The 16,796-nt window shown below is 35.1% G+C and overlaps 1 protein-coding gene across 2 annotated transcripts in view; it reads right to left on the reverse strand.

Annotated features, from left to right (window-relative positions):
- LOC145263104 (calcitonin receptor-like) overlaps window positions 1–16,796 on the reverse strand; it is a 379,387-nt gene that overhangs the window by 61,372 nt on the left and 301,219 nt on the right. The window lies entirely within an intron of this gene.

Raw genomic sequence — 16,796 nt, forward strand, 5'->3', positions numbered from 1 at the left:
TAATATATAACAACAAAAATGATTTTTTTCGCAATGCACTCACGCCGTGATTTAGTAATTTTGTCCATTTTTTTTAAATTTTATTTTTTGTTACGCGGAAAATTCTGAACAAGCACCAACATTAATACAAAGCTTCTCAAATCAGAAGAGTAAGTGACCCAAAACAGGCAGTCCATAATATCAGGAACTCAATTTAACATAGCACTGTTTGCTGCTGACTTTGGGTCACTTACTCTTCTGGTTTGCCGTGATTATATAATTTTTATTTTTATTTTCAAGATTCAAAATTTATGATTTAACAGGCTATTTTTTTCCAAATAACTTTTAAAAAATATTTTTCCTCTCATGATTTTGTTTTCAGTTTGGATTGTTAATTTTTTTTAATGAAATGCTTATAGACTAAAATATAAAACGAATAAACCAATGAACCGTAAAACGAGTACTGTTGTTTTAAATACTATTACTGAGATTCATATACACTATTACTGAGATTCATATACACTTATGACATATATTTGTCTCTGCGAAAATAGGCGAATAGAGCATGCGGCTAGTACAGTTAGCATCAGATGAGTCTGTTTTATTGCCGAGTTTATATGATTTTGTCTATATATGTCTCGTGTATATAAGATATACGTGTGTCTGTAACCGATGATTGTGTATCGTCTAGTGATTAGAATTTTCTTTGTATATGGAATGTCTGTACGTTTTGATCTGTTACGTGCATATGTAATATGTAATAGTCTTTCTATGTGTATGTGGGTGTTTTCACATATTAATAATAACGAACGGGACAATAAACGGACAATCTTTAACAATGACTGGTGACAACCGACAGGTCACATACCTAATTAATTATCTCCCTCTCTTCTGACGGAAGGCGTCTTCTTCCGAATGGAACACAGAAAACACCAAGTTATCATTTCCATATTTTAATTTTCAAATGTTGCACGTCTCGGAATGTGCAGCTGTTCATATTCTCCCTTACATTTTCTTTAGTTGGCCCGTATATGCTTCCATCGGACCACAGAGACACTCCTGTCCGGTAACTAACCCAGTGGCTAGCTAACTACACAACTCTTCTCTTTAACTTCCTGTTACAGCATAACTCCTAATTCTGATTTCTCCTGGCTTACATGTCTCTGACGTAAGCCAGAATGGACAATCTTGTTTGTCATACAAGCCACATCATTGTTTACTAAACCAAATTCCAAACTAGCTTTGTCTTACTTCATAACTTTTTTCCTTAAGCCCAAATTCCACAATTAAAATATTCAATTAAAATTCCCCAATTAAAATATTCAATTAAAATTCCACAATTAAAATATTCAATTTAAATATTCACTTAAAATATTCAATTAAAATATTTTAACTAATATTCTATTCTTTTAAACAATTCTTCTGAATTTTAACCTAAATAATTTAACTATTAATCATAATAATCGTTCTGACCGTAGTCACTGCCCGCCACAACATAACACCGATGCTACACTATGATCATGCTAAAGAGCCACAACATAACAAGTCAACGTAGAAAAAATTGAGATGACAACGATAGACGTGTGCCTTCCTGAACTATGTTGCAGAAGAACCAGTGGGCGGATAGACGGAAAAGGTTTCTTGTGTGTTGATTAATGTACAACTCTGCGTAGAAGTTCGCCAGGTTCTCACTTATTCCATGTAAGTATAAATCTCTACTTCGAATGCCGTTTATTTTGATGCTTAAGGAAAATATTCTGTTGGGATATTTAATTGGGAGAACAATTCTTCGAGAGAAATAAAGAAAAAGGCAACAAGCAACGAATCCACTGCATTATTGACGTGCAGTAATGATAATGTAAAAAACAAAAAAACAAACAAACAAAAAAAAACAAACAAAAAAAACGAAATATTAATGCATAGCTCCGGGCCAATAAAGAAAGATGTTATACAGTTATTTAAATTTATTTTCTCCCGTGCGATATATCCTTCCTAACTGTTTGCCGAAAAATCTCTCTCTCTCTCCCCCCCCCCCACACACGCACACATATTAGCAGGTTGCCCGGCATTGCCCGGTCGTAAAATACGCTTAAATATGATATTTTGATTAATGCAGATTTTGAATTTATTATTATATTATATTGGGCCCATAGCTGAGCAGATTAAGGAAAAATCGTTCATTTTGGTAAGCAAGCATGAAACTTGGCACGATTGCTCTCAATGGTCTACTCTTCCGAAAAAACTTTTGAGCCACTCAAAAAATCCAAGATGGCCGCCATTTTCAAGATGGCCGCCATTCTGAAATCCAATATTGCTAGTTTACAAAGTATCTAACCGATTTTCACAATTTTTGAGTCAAATTATATGTTTTAGGGGATGGAAAAGCAGTAAATGACACATAAATAACCGATAAATGAGTCCTACAATCCACAAAGGCACATATATGAGATGAATTTAAGCAAATATTGTCAATTTTTGCCTTTTATTGCCATTAAACCGAATCATTGACTTGATATTCAATTCCCTAAGTGAGCTGAATGTATTAGTTATAAAAATTAATCCTTTCAGCTCATTCTTATAATATATCATATGTAAGTGAGTGATTGTCATGACACAACCAGGGCATAATGGGGTCCAGTATCAACTGATTACGGACACACTGTTCATGTTTCAGTGTCCCAAATGCTGTCTTATAAGCCCCATGGACAAAATAATGTTCAGTCTGTTAGAAGCCGCACCTGAATTGACAGGATATGCCAGCGCAGGAGAGCTGAGCCAAAGGTAATGGGGCTATAATTACCTGGATGGTGTACAGATCGCACGGGACTTAAATGATACTGGATGAACGATCGGGCTAGGTGTAGGGAACCTACCTTTCTGAACTTAGTTGTATCCCATATCTGAATGTGTCAAAATATATTCGTTAACTGTGGTTACAGGTGGTAAAAGGATAAACCCTCGGCCTGAAGCCTATAACATTTACAGAATGTCTATTGAGAAGACGTCAAATGTGAAAACTGATTGGAGCAAATGCTGCCTATGTCAGACAGATAAAACCGGAGAGGATCTCAGTAGTCTCATTCCAGGTCGCAGTAAATCAGATGGATATTCAATGCTGGCTACAAATATTCCTATTTTTCAAGAACTCTGTCAGATGCCCATGATTATTAATCCTGCTAGGCTCGATGAAGGTGATGGTATTGAAGATACATTGCGGCAAAACAATGCTCAGTACCATCAAAGTTGCCGTGCTTTGTTAAAAAATACCAAACTTGATCGGGCCAGGAAAAGGGCATCTGACGCTCAGGAACATACTGACAAGAGTTGTTCAAAGACTTGAAGAGCGAGTTTAAAGCCAGAACAATGTGTCATCTGCGACAAAGAATTTCTAAATGATGGACAAAGACGTGAAGTCATGACAATGGGGCTCAGCAGTAGGCTCAATGAATGTGCCACAACTCTAGGTGAATGTAAAATTCTTGCCCGATTAAGTGCTGGTGATGCCATTGCACAAGAGTTGAAGTATCATAAAGATTGTTTAGCAACTCTTTACAACAGGTAAAGATGTCACCTTGCTGCTCTACAAAAATAGGAAAATGAAGATTCTCAGAAAAAAGGAATCCATCCATTGGTATATTCAGAGCTTCTTGCTTATATAGTTGAAACTAATACGAACAGTGATGCACCAGTGGTGTTTAAACTTGCAGATCTCATCACACTGTATAAGCAACGACTTGAACAGTTGGAACTGCATGAACTTGCCTCATATGTTCACTCAACAAGACTGAAAGAGAAGCTTTTGTCAGATATACCAGCACTTGAAGCTCACAAGAGTAGGAGAGATGTTATCTTGTCCTTTACAGAGGATACAGGGTCAATCTTGTCAAAAGCTTCAGAATTTTCTGATGCTGTTATACTCAACAAAGCTGCTAGTATTTTGCGAAGACACATGCTTGCTCATGAATGGAAATTTAATGGTAGATTCCGTGCAGACTCAGTGGGAAATTCTATTCCTCAATCACTACAACAATTTGTTTGTATGGTGAAGCATGGCGTCGATATAAAGTCGCAACTGGAATTAGGTTCATCAAAGACAGACGGCTGTAGCTCAGCTCCTGCAGTACAACTGCTACAGCCACAAAAGCAATTCATCCACATTCAGACATTCACACAATCGAGACTCCCTTTCCCATCTTTATGGGCCTATCTTTGTATGGGAAAACACGAAAACGAGGACTTGTGGAACTGTTACATGACCATGGAGTAAACATTTCGTATGACAGGGTGCTTGAAATATCTGCTCAATTGGGTGATGCCGTTGTTGACAGGTACACTGAAGAGGGTGTTGTGTGCCCTACAGAACTTAGGAAAGGTCTTTTTACCACATCAGCTATGGACAATATAAATCACAATCCGTCTGCAATAACAGCTACAACATCCTTTCATGGTACCAGTATCTCACTATTTCAACATCCAACGTCTGACAGTGATGGTGAACTGCGTGAGCCACTTATGATCAAAAATCATAGTATAAAACGGGTACCTGAACTTCCAGAATCTTTCACAAACATTCATCCTGCATATCTAAAGAACAAGACTCCGCTGCCTCCAGAGTTCGAATATCCAACAAGTGTCGATATTGATTTTCCCAGGCTTTGGTTAGCAAATAAATTTCAATGGCTAGAAAAGGTTCATCTGACACATAGCATTGATGATGACGTTAACATAACCTGGTCGGCACACCATGCTTCTGAGAAGAGAGGTTTAGATTTCAAAGTGAGCATTACATCAATTCTACCTCTCCTCCGAGAACAAGCCCACTCAGTTGCCACAATACGACATGTTATGGAGAGGATTAGAGAGACAATAGCGCTCCTCAACCGAGGGCAAATTCCAGTCATAACTGCTGATCAGCCACTTTATGCATTGACCAAGCAAATACAATGGCACTGGCCTCAGCAATATGGTGAAAATAAGTTCGTCATCATGTTTGGCGGCTTGCATGTTGAAATGGCTGCACTGAAGTCAATTGGGTGGCTTCTAAAAGCAAGTCATTGAATAGAAGCCATTGTAGAAGCAGATATAGCTTCGTCTGGTATTGCAGAATCTTTCATCACTGCTTCAAGTGTTACTAGGACACGATACGCTCACCAGATTACTGCATGTAGTCTCTACACACTGATGAAAAAAGCATACGAGTATTACATTGCAGATACTTCTTTGGAGCAAGATACGTCAGTTATCTTAAGCTTTGATGAGTGGTGTGAGAAGCGAAAAGCAGAGAGCCCGCAATTCAGTTACTGGTATCTAGTGCTTTCAATGGAACTGAGCATACTATCTCTGATACGTTCTTTCAGGGAAGCTGACTTCAGACTTTATGTCGAAACACTGATGGAGCTGATACCATACTTCTTTGCCAACAATAACTACAACTATGCAAGATGGCTATCAGTTCATTTGAAGGACATGCTGTGCTTAGAGCAGACCCATCCTGATACGCATTTGCAATTCAAAAATGGCAAATTTGTTGTCTTCAAGTCATTGCGACCATTTTCTTCTATGGCCATTGATCAAGCACATGAACAGGAAAATGCAATCATCAAAGGAGAGGGTGGGGTCGTAGGTGTGACAGAGGATCCTTCAGCACTACGAAGATGGATGGTAGCAAGGCCAGAAGTGAGTCGTCTTACTGAAGAATATGAAGCACTGTCATCGAACAAGGATGTTACTGAAAACATGAAACACAGAGAACAAACAAGTCAATCCCAGAAAGCTTTCTATGGCAAAGTAACAAAGCTCATAGCTGTCATCAATGAAATGGGCAATCCATTTCAAGAAGAATCGTCCGATCTACTCACTCTGGATACAAAGATTATAGCATCGAAAACCGCAGCTGAAGCTGTTCGCATGCACTATGGGAATGGCAGGACATGCTTTAAAGAGTTCATGAAGACCTTAGAGGGAGAAAACCGGGCTGCTTTCTATTCCAAAATCAAAAGGAACAACATAGACTTCTTTGACCAGACACAAGAAGCAGCAGTGACTGATGCCAAACATAAAAGTTTGAAAGATGACTGTCGCCTATTCTCTAAACTATTCATATCTTGCCAATCCAGGGAGTGTGACCTGATGGAATTCTTTAAACATGAGAACCAGTCCTTTTCTGCATCGTTGAGTGAAAATGGAAACCTCTACACTGGTACAAAGTCTTAAATTGCATTGCTTGTTCAGTCCAAAGTTACATGTCCAGATTCAGTTCCACATGTGTCAGTCATCATCATCGATGGTTCAGCATTGGTAAACACAATACCACCCTGCAAATCAAAAACCTTTGAAGAGTATGCACAACTTGATTTTTTGTTCCAAAGGTACCGAAATTCAGTTCAGCATACGAGAGGACTGACATTGTTTTTGATGGTTACTTACCAACAAGTTTGAAAGCTGAAACACGGACAAAACGTGGACAAGGTGCAAAGCGTCGGGTAACCCACAACGGCAAACTCCCTCCCAACTGGCGAAATTTCTTAAGGGATGATGACAATAAAACAGCTCTCTTCAAGTTTCTGGCTGATAGAATCACTTCACTAGCACAAGATCATGAAAATCTCGTGGTAATCACCAGAGCTGCAGATGTTAGCAAACAGAATATCAGTTTTGAAGGACTAGCACCTTGCAACCATGAGGAATCAGACACAAGGATGTTTGTACACGCAAAACATGCAGTTAATCATGGTTACAAAACAGAACTGCTGAAAGCTAATGACACAGATGTCCTTGTCATTGCCATCACTGTATTTCCAGTCTTGAAAGAGTTGGGCCTGGAGGCAATGTTCATTAAATTTGGTCAAGGAAATGACACAAGGTTTATTCCAGTATATGAAGTCATCAGCGTACTTGGCCCTGAAAAAGCAAAAGGCTTGTCCTTTTTCCATGCCTTTACTGGTTGTGACAATGTGTCAGCCTTTCGATATAAAGCTAAAAAGACAGCATTTCATACATGGAATGTTTTACCTGACGTGACGGACGTATTTGTCAAGCTGAGCAGTCATCCACCAGTTATAACAAGTGAGGACCAAGCAGTTATTGACCAGTTTGTCATCACAATGTATGACAGATCTGCCTCCCTCACAGAAATAGATGCTGTAAGATTGGACATGTTTGCTCGTAAACAGAGAGCCTACGACTCCATACCTCCAACTAAAGCAGCTTTAACTGAACACACAAAGCGTGCAACATATCAAACAGGGTGCATTTGGAGTCAAGCCACATGCTGTCACATGGAAATTGATAGTCCTGGCGAGTGGGGGTGGAAGAAGCACGGCAATACATGGAAGATATTTTGAACAACACTTCCGCCAGTTGCAGAAAGCTGAAAGGAACTAACAAAATGCGGATGCAAGAAACAATGCTTTGGAAGATGCAAATGCTATAAATTCGGCCTTCCATGTACAAATTTATGCAGCTGCAATTGCAAGTGTTGAGCGTGTGAATCCTGATGAAAACACAAGAACAAGAAGAGAAAAATGCGGGATAAACTGACATAAGTGTGTAAAATATAGCCTTTATTACACTCAAATGGTGTTAAATCTTTATTTTGTCGTCAGAAATGGCTTTGTTGACATCAGAAACATATAAATTGATATATAATATGTGGAAATTGGTCAAAAATAAAGCATTTAGTTCACAAAATGATAAATTTTACCATCCGTGGTGGCCATCTTGAAAAATGGCGGCCATCTTGGATTTTTTGAGTGGCCCAAAAGTTTTTTCGGAAGAGTAGACCATTGTGAGCAATCGTGCCAAGTTTCATGCTTGCTTACCAAAATGCATGATTCTTCATCAATTTTGACTTAAGCTGTTCAGCTACCAATATATAGTAATGATTTAAAAAGTAAAAAAAAAAAATGAGAAAAAAATGAGTCGTGCTCCTCCACCGAGAATCGAAACCAAAACGTTTAGTTTATGATTTACTTTTTCCTTTGACGTTAATGACTGTACTATGAAAACATATTCACTGCAAGTCTAAAACTTAAACCATAGAGCAATACCTATTACGTTACGCATGCGTATTTGTAATGCCGTTCGACTTCACCTGGCAAATGTCAATTTTTTTTTTTAATTTCACACTTTTGTATCGATTTTCCCTGGCTAAAACCCAAATATAAAGTTTCGCATGGATTCGAATACGCTATGTATTCAGTTTCATATTGTAGAGCAAAAATTGACAGAGGAGTTTGGTAGGCAAAGCTTTTAAAACAAATCTATATACGCATATATAAATATATAAAGAAAGAGGTTTGTGTTTACTATAACCTTTTTATGCAAATATTACGCAAGTATAAATAGAATATCTGCATAATGTAATTACGCATAATAATTAATTACAGATGATCATCCCATAAGAAAACCGAAAAAACTAACAAGGAATTAATTAAAATCATTGTTTTAAAGAATATGCAAATTAGCTAGATCTTTTGCAGATGAACGCAATTCCACGACCCATATATAACAAAGTTGTATTTTCTCTAAATAATTAGAAAAAGGATTTTTAATATGAATATCAATAGACAAAAATCCCACATTTATAGAAGTGTAGATTGATATATGTATAAATGAACAACAATTCCGATATATACTCCGAGTTGTAACTGGATAACTAGTAGATATTCTGCAAACAAACAAACAAACAAAACAAAAACAAAGTAAGAAAATCGGTTTTCATCAAACGGAAATGGAATCATGTCTTTTCTAGAGCGACAATTTCATCGTTCCACCCAGTATATATATATATATATATATAAAAGTACCCGTCGTTGACTGGGTTCAAAAACAGCCTACAGAAAATGGACTCTGATTTATGAAAGTATGATAGGTTATGATAAGGAAGGGTTGTAAAGAGATAGCTTCGAATTTGGGGGTATCAAAACCAAAGCAAAATATGATGAAAGTAAAAATAAAATAGATAAACCCCATAATTTATTATACCATACCTGTTCACGCTGAAACACCTATCACAGTATTCTGTGGATCTATATTAAAAAACCTTGTTAAACTTTGTGACATATTTCCATTGTATGGAGGTCAGGTGCGAACGAACACCCCATAATTTTATTATACCATATTTCTTCAAGCTGAAACATAATTATCAAAGTATACATACGCAGATAGATATGAAAAGTCTTTATTAAAGTTTTGCCTATTTCCATTCTATGGAGGCCAGACGCGAACGCAGACCCCACAATTTTATAATACCATCCCTATTTAAGTTAAAACATACTTATCAAATTATTCTTATGTACATCTACATCAAAAACACTTGTAAACGTTTTTTTTTTTTTTAATTTTTAAATTTCTTATTTCCATACTTTGTGGACCAGGCGCGAACGCTGACCCTACAATTTTAATGAACCACTATTCTGCCAGATCAAACATACCCATTCCTGTGTCTCGATACATCTTCTATCATTATATGTGATCAGTTTTTTAAAATAGTCAACCATATAGGAGCCTATTCGTGACCACACACAGACACACACACACACACACACACATACACACACACACACACACACACACACACACACACACACACACACACACACACACACACACACACACACACACAGACATTCAGCTTTATATTATAGATATGTGCACGCGCGTGTGTGTCAAGAGAGAAATAGAGAAAGAGAGTCAGCATGTACTTAAACTAGGTTTAGAAATGAGAGTTGGCTTCAGAATGCATGTTATTACAGTTAGTTAACTGACAGATTTGTTATTGACGTCAGCGTTCGACATGGCAAACTCGTATACAATTATTCATTTTTCTGTTGTTATCTCTCTCTAGCAGGTCACCCGGCCTTACTCAGTCGTAAGATACGTCTAAGTATATTTTAATGTATGAAGAGTTCCTATTTTATATAATAGAGTCAATTTTCTATTGATTATTATATTGTACCCAATATAAAGTAACAATTTCAAAAGTTAAAAAAAAAAAATAACAGCATATAACTTGGGTGCAAATTAAATTACACGTATGCACGTTTGTGTTAATAAGTTGCAATACACTGCACCCGAAGGATGATGTTGATCGACTCTCAGTTTAAAAGAAAGATGAAGATTGGCTCGTATGGAAGACTACACGAATGGCATGCACAAAAACAATAAAAATGAAATACATTATGCAGAACGCAGAAAAGCTGAAAAAAAAAAAGACACTACAAAAATAAACAATACAGAGAACAAAGAGGCAAGGGATACGACAGGAAAAGAAAACTGGCGAGAGGAACAGCTGCACTAATTACTGTACACGCAATAACCCTGAGTTGCTTTCGGGCCTTGATAAGTGGTGATACCAATGTAAAAAAAAAAAAAAAAAAAACGAGCAGGTCGGATGTCAGAATAGTTAACAAGAAAGAAAAATCTTGTCAAATCGTAGATTTCACTGTCCGAGCAAACCACAGGGGTAATAAAGGAGAAAGAAAAGTGACGCACTTACTAGTGATGGGACGATTAAAAAATTTGTTCCGATTCCGATACAATTACTGATTCCGATTCTTTTAAAATCTCTAAATAATTTGTTGTAGAGTTAGTTTTTTTTATCGTTTTCTTTTCAGATTACCGTAAAAACCTATGTATTATAGGCATATATATTCGCAAACGTAGACAAAGAAGTAGAAAAAACCCAAAACAAAACAAAAGAACAACTGAAGTTCAATTTACTGAAGATCAATATTTCATCAATCGAAAATTTGAAAAATTTTTTTTTTTTAATTTCATTTTTAATAAACAGCAATATTTATTAAAACAATTTCATACTCGTCTGGTTTAAATCTTAAATAATTATCGAGTGTTTCGTTTTATTACATATGAGTTCGACAAACTTAACTCCAAGCACCTCAAATCATACCAAGATTTATCACAACCATCTTGGCATATAAGAGGAAGAAAAAAAAGCAAAAAACCAAAAACAAACCAAAAAAACAAACAAACAACAACAACGACAACAACAACAACAACAACAACAACAAGATTGGGAAAATCTATGTGATCGGTCAGAAATTTGTCGATTAAGGGGTCAAAGTTCAACGATTTGTCCATTGAGAACTTTACCAAACTCCGCCAATTTTGGGTCTAAACACTTGAAATTTTAGATATAGGTTCCTTGGACATGGATCTAACTTAATAAATTGATTTGAGCTCAAAACAACAAATTTTAGGGGGTCAGAATAGGGGTAAAAGTTTAAAAAATTGTCCGCTTTTTTTTCTGCTCAGCATACACCTCCAAATACCCGAGCAACGCCGGGCACCCATGCTAGTATATCTATAAGAGTGAACGTGTCTGTGATTCTGTCTGTCTGTCTGTCTGTGTGTCTGTGTACATTTTCCTTCGCAATAACTCTGTCAATTTTCAGTCTACAGACTCGAAATTTAATATGCAGGGTACTGAGATGTGGAAAAATCTACCTGATCGGTTTTCGGCCAGAAATTTGGCTGCTAAGGGGTCAAAGTTCAACAATTTGACGTTTGAGAACTCTACCAAACTCCTCCGACAATTTTGGGTCTAAACACTTGAAATTTTAGATATAGGTTCCTTGGACACGGATCTAACTTAATAACTTGATATGAGCCCAAAACAATAAATTTTAAGGGGTCATAATAGGGGTCAAATAAAAAAATTTACCTTTTTTTTGCTCAAAATACATCTGCGAAAACCTGTGCAACGCCGGACTGAAATGCTAGTATATTTATAAAAGTGAAATTGTCTGCGTGTGTCTTTGTGTCCACATTTCCCTAACAAACTACTCTGTCAATTTCTAGTCTGCAGACTCGAGATTTCACATAAGAGGTATTGAGATTTGGGAAAAGCTTTTTAATCAGTTTTCGGCCAGAAATTTGTCTGTCAAGGGGTCAAAGTTCAACGATTTGACCTTTGGAAACTCTACCAAACTCCTCCGCTAATTTTTGATCTAAACACTATAAATTTTAAAGGAAGGTTATTTGGCCATGGATCAAACTTTTAACTTAATTAGAGCCCAAAAAACTAAATGTTAAGGGGTCAAAATCAGGGTTAAAATTAAAAAAAAAATGTGACCTCTGCGGTCACTACTAAATTACTCAGCTAATTTCTGGTCTAAACATTTGAAATTTTACATAAAGGGTATTCAGACATATACCAAGCTTTTTCATCGGTTTGGATCGAAAATTTGAGCCGCTAAGAGGTCAAAGTTCAAAAGATTTGACCTTTGCGATGCCTAGTAAAGTACTCAGTCAATTTTGGGTGTAAGCATTTCAAATTTATACATAATAAGTATTCAGACATGCGGCAAGCATTTTAATCAGTTTCAGGGCGAAAATTTGGCTGCCAAAAGGTCAAAGTTAAAAGAGTTGACCTTGGCAGATTCTACCAATTTTCTCTGCCAATTTTGGATTAAAAACAAACAAAAAAAAAAACAAAACAAAAAAACAACTGTCCAATTTCCTGTAGATAAATATTTTATTATTCGAAAATTTGGAAAAACAAAATTCAATTTTATATTAAATAAATAATATTTATTAAAAACAATTTCACACTCGTCTGGTCTTTCGAATCATTCAATCTTCAAATAAAACATACACTTTTGGAATGATCGATAGATTTTAATTTTATTGCCAGTTCAAAATCAATGAATATTTATCGTTTTATCTTTATTGCTAGTATTGGAAAATTAAATCTATATATCTATAAAAGTGAAATTGTCTATGTGTGTTTGCGTGTGCATATTTTCCTAAAACGTATTTTTTTTTTGGACATGGGTAAAACTTTCTATTTTGATTGTAGACCAAAATAATAAATGTTAAGGGGTCAAAATTGAGGTTCAAGTTATAAAAAAATTACCTCTGCGGTCTCAGATAATTTTTGATCTAAACATTTGAAATCTTACATAAAGTGTATTCACACGTATGGCAAGTTATGAACAGTGCATCGGACCTGAACAAAGCCGGGCTAAACTGTTAGAATCTATAAAAGTGAAATTGTGTGTGTGTGTGTGTGTGTGTGTGCGTGTGCGTGTGTGTATCTGTGTGTGTACATTTCCCTACCAAATTACTCTGTCAATTTTCAGTCTACAGACTCGAGAATGAATAAGGGTATTGAGATTGGGGAAAAGCTTTTTAATCGGTTTTCGGCCAGAAATTTGGCTGTCAAGGGATCAAAGTTCAACGATTTGACCTTTGAAAACTCTACCAAATTCCTCTGCCAATTTTGGGTCTAAACACTTGAAATTTTGAAAGTTGGTTACTTGAACATGGATCAAACTTTTAATTTGATTTGAGCCCAAAACAATAAATGTTAAGGAGTCAAAATTGGGGTCAAAGTTAAAATAAATTTGACCTCTGCGGTCTCTACCAAATTACTTACCCGATATTTGCTCTAAACATTTGAAATTTTACATAAAGTTTATTCAGACATAGGGCAAGTTTTTAAATCGGTTTTTGGCCGAAAATTTGACTGTGAAGAGGTCGAAGTTCAAAGGATTTGACCGTTGTTATCTCTAGCAAACTATTAAACCAGTTTTTGGTCTAAACACTTGAAATTTTAGATGTAGGTTACCTGGATATGAGTCAAACTTTTTAATATATATATATACATATCCACATAAAGTTATGAAGAGTACATAGGGCCTGAGCAAAGCCGGGCTGAACTACTATTTTGAAATAAATAAAACTAAAAATATTTAACAATTAAAGGAATCGTTTTTGGCATCGGAAAATAGGCACTAATTTTTCCGATGTCGATACCGATTTCGATATCTCATAAAAATGCTGATTTTTCTGATTTGTGAATCCGATTAATCATCTCAACACTAGAATTTACCATAAGAAGCCAGAAAACTGAAGAAGATATAGAATATTGGAAAAGTCAAAATACCATCAATAATCATGGGATCATCAGGGAAAATCCCGAAAAACATCCAAAAAGAATTGGAAAAAATTGGAATCAGAAAGACGGCTGAGAAGATGCAACGCACGGAAATAATGAAAATAGCTACAATCTTTAGATTAATTTTGAATGTGGAAACCAACACATATAAAATATAAACACTAACCAATCATATAGAAGTTGAAATATAAATAAAACAACAAAAAACATGACCCTATAAGACTAAGAGAACCGTGCTCCCACAAAATAAATGGTTGTTACAGCCGCGGTTCATGCCATACGAAATGAATTTTAAAGGTTGAATACAAGTACCAATGAGGAAGAGCACTACCCAGACCTTGACTGGAAATATGCGGCGAACACTTTGGAAGGCTTTTTGCCACCTAAACTCATGGGAATAACAATGGCGAGAAATCAATGATAATCGGCTGTTGCGATAACTCAAAGTCATTTATAATGGTTATCGAAAGAGATAGAGTGCACTGAAAATCTGGAGAGATTTGTTCTTACTCGGAGTCCATGGAAAACCGCAGAGTATTGTCGGTGAGCGATTGCCAGTGATCGCCTGTGTGAAAACTTTTAGCGAGTATATAATAATAATAATAATAATAATAATAATAATAATAATAATAATAACAATAACAATAACAACACCAATAATAATAACAACAACACCAATAATAATAATAATAATAAAAATAATAATAAAAATAATAATAATAATAATAATAATAATAATAATAATAATAATGATAATAATAATAATAATAAAATAATAATAATAATAATAATAATAAAAATAACAATAACAATAATAATAATAAAAATAAGAATAATAAATAAAAATAACAATAATAATAAAAAATAAAAATGATAGCAACAACAATGATAACAACAACAATAATAATATTAACAATAATAATGATAATAATAATAACAATAATAATATTAATAAAAATACCAACAATAATAATAAAAATAACAACAACAATAACAACAATAATAAAAATAAAAATAACAACAACAATAATAATAATAACAATAATAATAATAGGGCCACTCAAATTCCAATGTAAACCAATGGCCACTACCAGTGAGAAATCAATGGCATTAGGCTGTTGCGATGAAGCAAATTTATTTGCAAATGCTAGCGAAGGAGGTGGAGAGAGCTGGACGTCTGGGAAGACTTGTTGTCACTCAGCTTCCAGAGAACACCACAGATCTCCAAACCGATCGTTTGCTGACTTGTGTGAAAGCTCCATGTGAGCTAATAATAATAATAATAATAATAATAATATAAATGGCAGAAATATTAAGGAAAATCATTAAATGCAGAAACTAATACACATGATAACAGAAACGGCAACAGAAATAAAAGAAAAAAATCAAATTTTCATGCATTCTGGACTTCCTATATTCGGTTTGTTTTCCATTTTCACACATTTTCACACGATATGAACATGTTAGAATATTTTTTTTTTAGCATTTTATAACTTAGTTCAACTATACTAGCAATTTTCTAATGTTTTTCTTCCGTGTAAAGAGGAAAAATAGCATTTCTGAATAATTTTTTTTGAGTATTCTGTCGAACAATAAATTTTCTTGTAAATTTTAATTTACAGTCTTCATTTATTTTCAGCATTACAAGCTCTGCTTCCTATTGTGTTTGTAATGAGCTTTGATATTTGGTGGCGATTACGACATAAATATTAATATTTATTTTAGATTAGCGGGACCTGTGGAAATTCCACAACAGACTCTTTCATATGTAATATATTGATGTTGGCATTCTGTGGGCATTCAGCGTAAATGGAGACGCCCTGCTATTATTGTAGCTCTTTTGTTAAAACTGCAAAAGTATTTCTCTAAGTTAGCAGGGACGTCCGGCGCAACCCGGTCATAAAATAGGCTTAAATGTATTTTGATTTATGCAAATTTCGATATATATAATTATAGAGTCACTTTTCTATCGATTCTTATATATTATAAAGTTGTGATTTCAAAAGTTAAAAAAAATATCCATATGACTTGGATCTATCAGCTTGAATCAAAATCGAAACTAAAACCTATGAAGAAAAAAGATATGTATATATAACTTGACTTCTTTCAGCTATAATCGAAATCGAAACCAAAACTTACGAAGAATTCTTGGTAAAATTATTTATTACAAGAATGGAAGGTCATCTTCTACAATATAAATCGGCTTAAATGTATGTATGTATATATGTATGCATGTATGTATGTATATATATGTATGTATGTTTGCCTAAAACTTTCGACAGAGGCAACGAATTTTCACGATATTGATATCGTTTTGAAGCATGATCCTTCGGACGACAAATATCGAAAAATTAGCTAAAAACATTAATTCCTTCACTCTTAACTGGGCACTTTTCTGCAGGGAGAGATCGCTTTTTCGCCGATATTTTCGAAAGTCATACCCTCTTTTCGATTGACTAGCGTTAATTTAAACCTACATCACTTTCGGTTTGGCGATGGAAGCAACGGCAAAGACGTCACGTTTTTTTTAACTTTCTTTTCCTCCGTCGCGGTACGGATTCGAACCTGTCTGTCTACTAACACTTTTTGCTCCCCCCCCCAAACACACGGGCAACGCCGGGCACCAATCGCTAGTTTTATTTGTTTATCTACAAGAGAGTTTGGGAATTGGTTACTGACTAAAACTTGTTTTATATTTTTTAATTTATTAAAGAATATCTTTTTGTTTGAGGAAATCACCTTCGCACGATGTATAAGATTCTTTATTATATTGGTTTTATAACGATATGGACATTCGCTTTTAAAATTTAAAATACAGGAATTAGACGGGTGTAGTTTTTTTTTTAAAAACGGAGGTGATAAATTCGTCGCTGCTAGAGTCAATGAGAACATCTAA

The sequence above is a fragment of the Euprymna scolopes genome, chromosome 38 (genome assembly GCF_053919585.1).
Source record: "Euprymna scolopes isolate OS-2025 chromosome 38, ASM5391958v1, whole genome shotgun sequence".
Classification (NCBI taxonomy): domain Eukaryota; kingdom Metazoa; phylum Mollusca; class Cephalopoda; order Sepiida; family Sepiolidae; genus Euprymna; species Euprymna scolopes.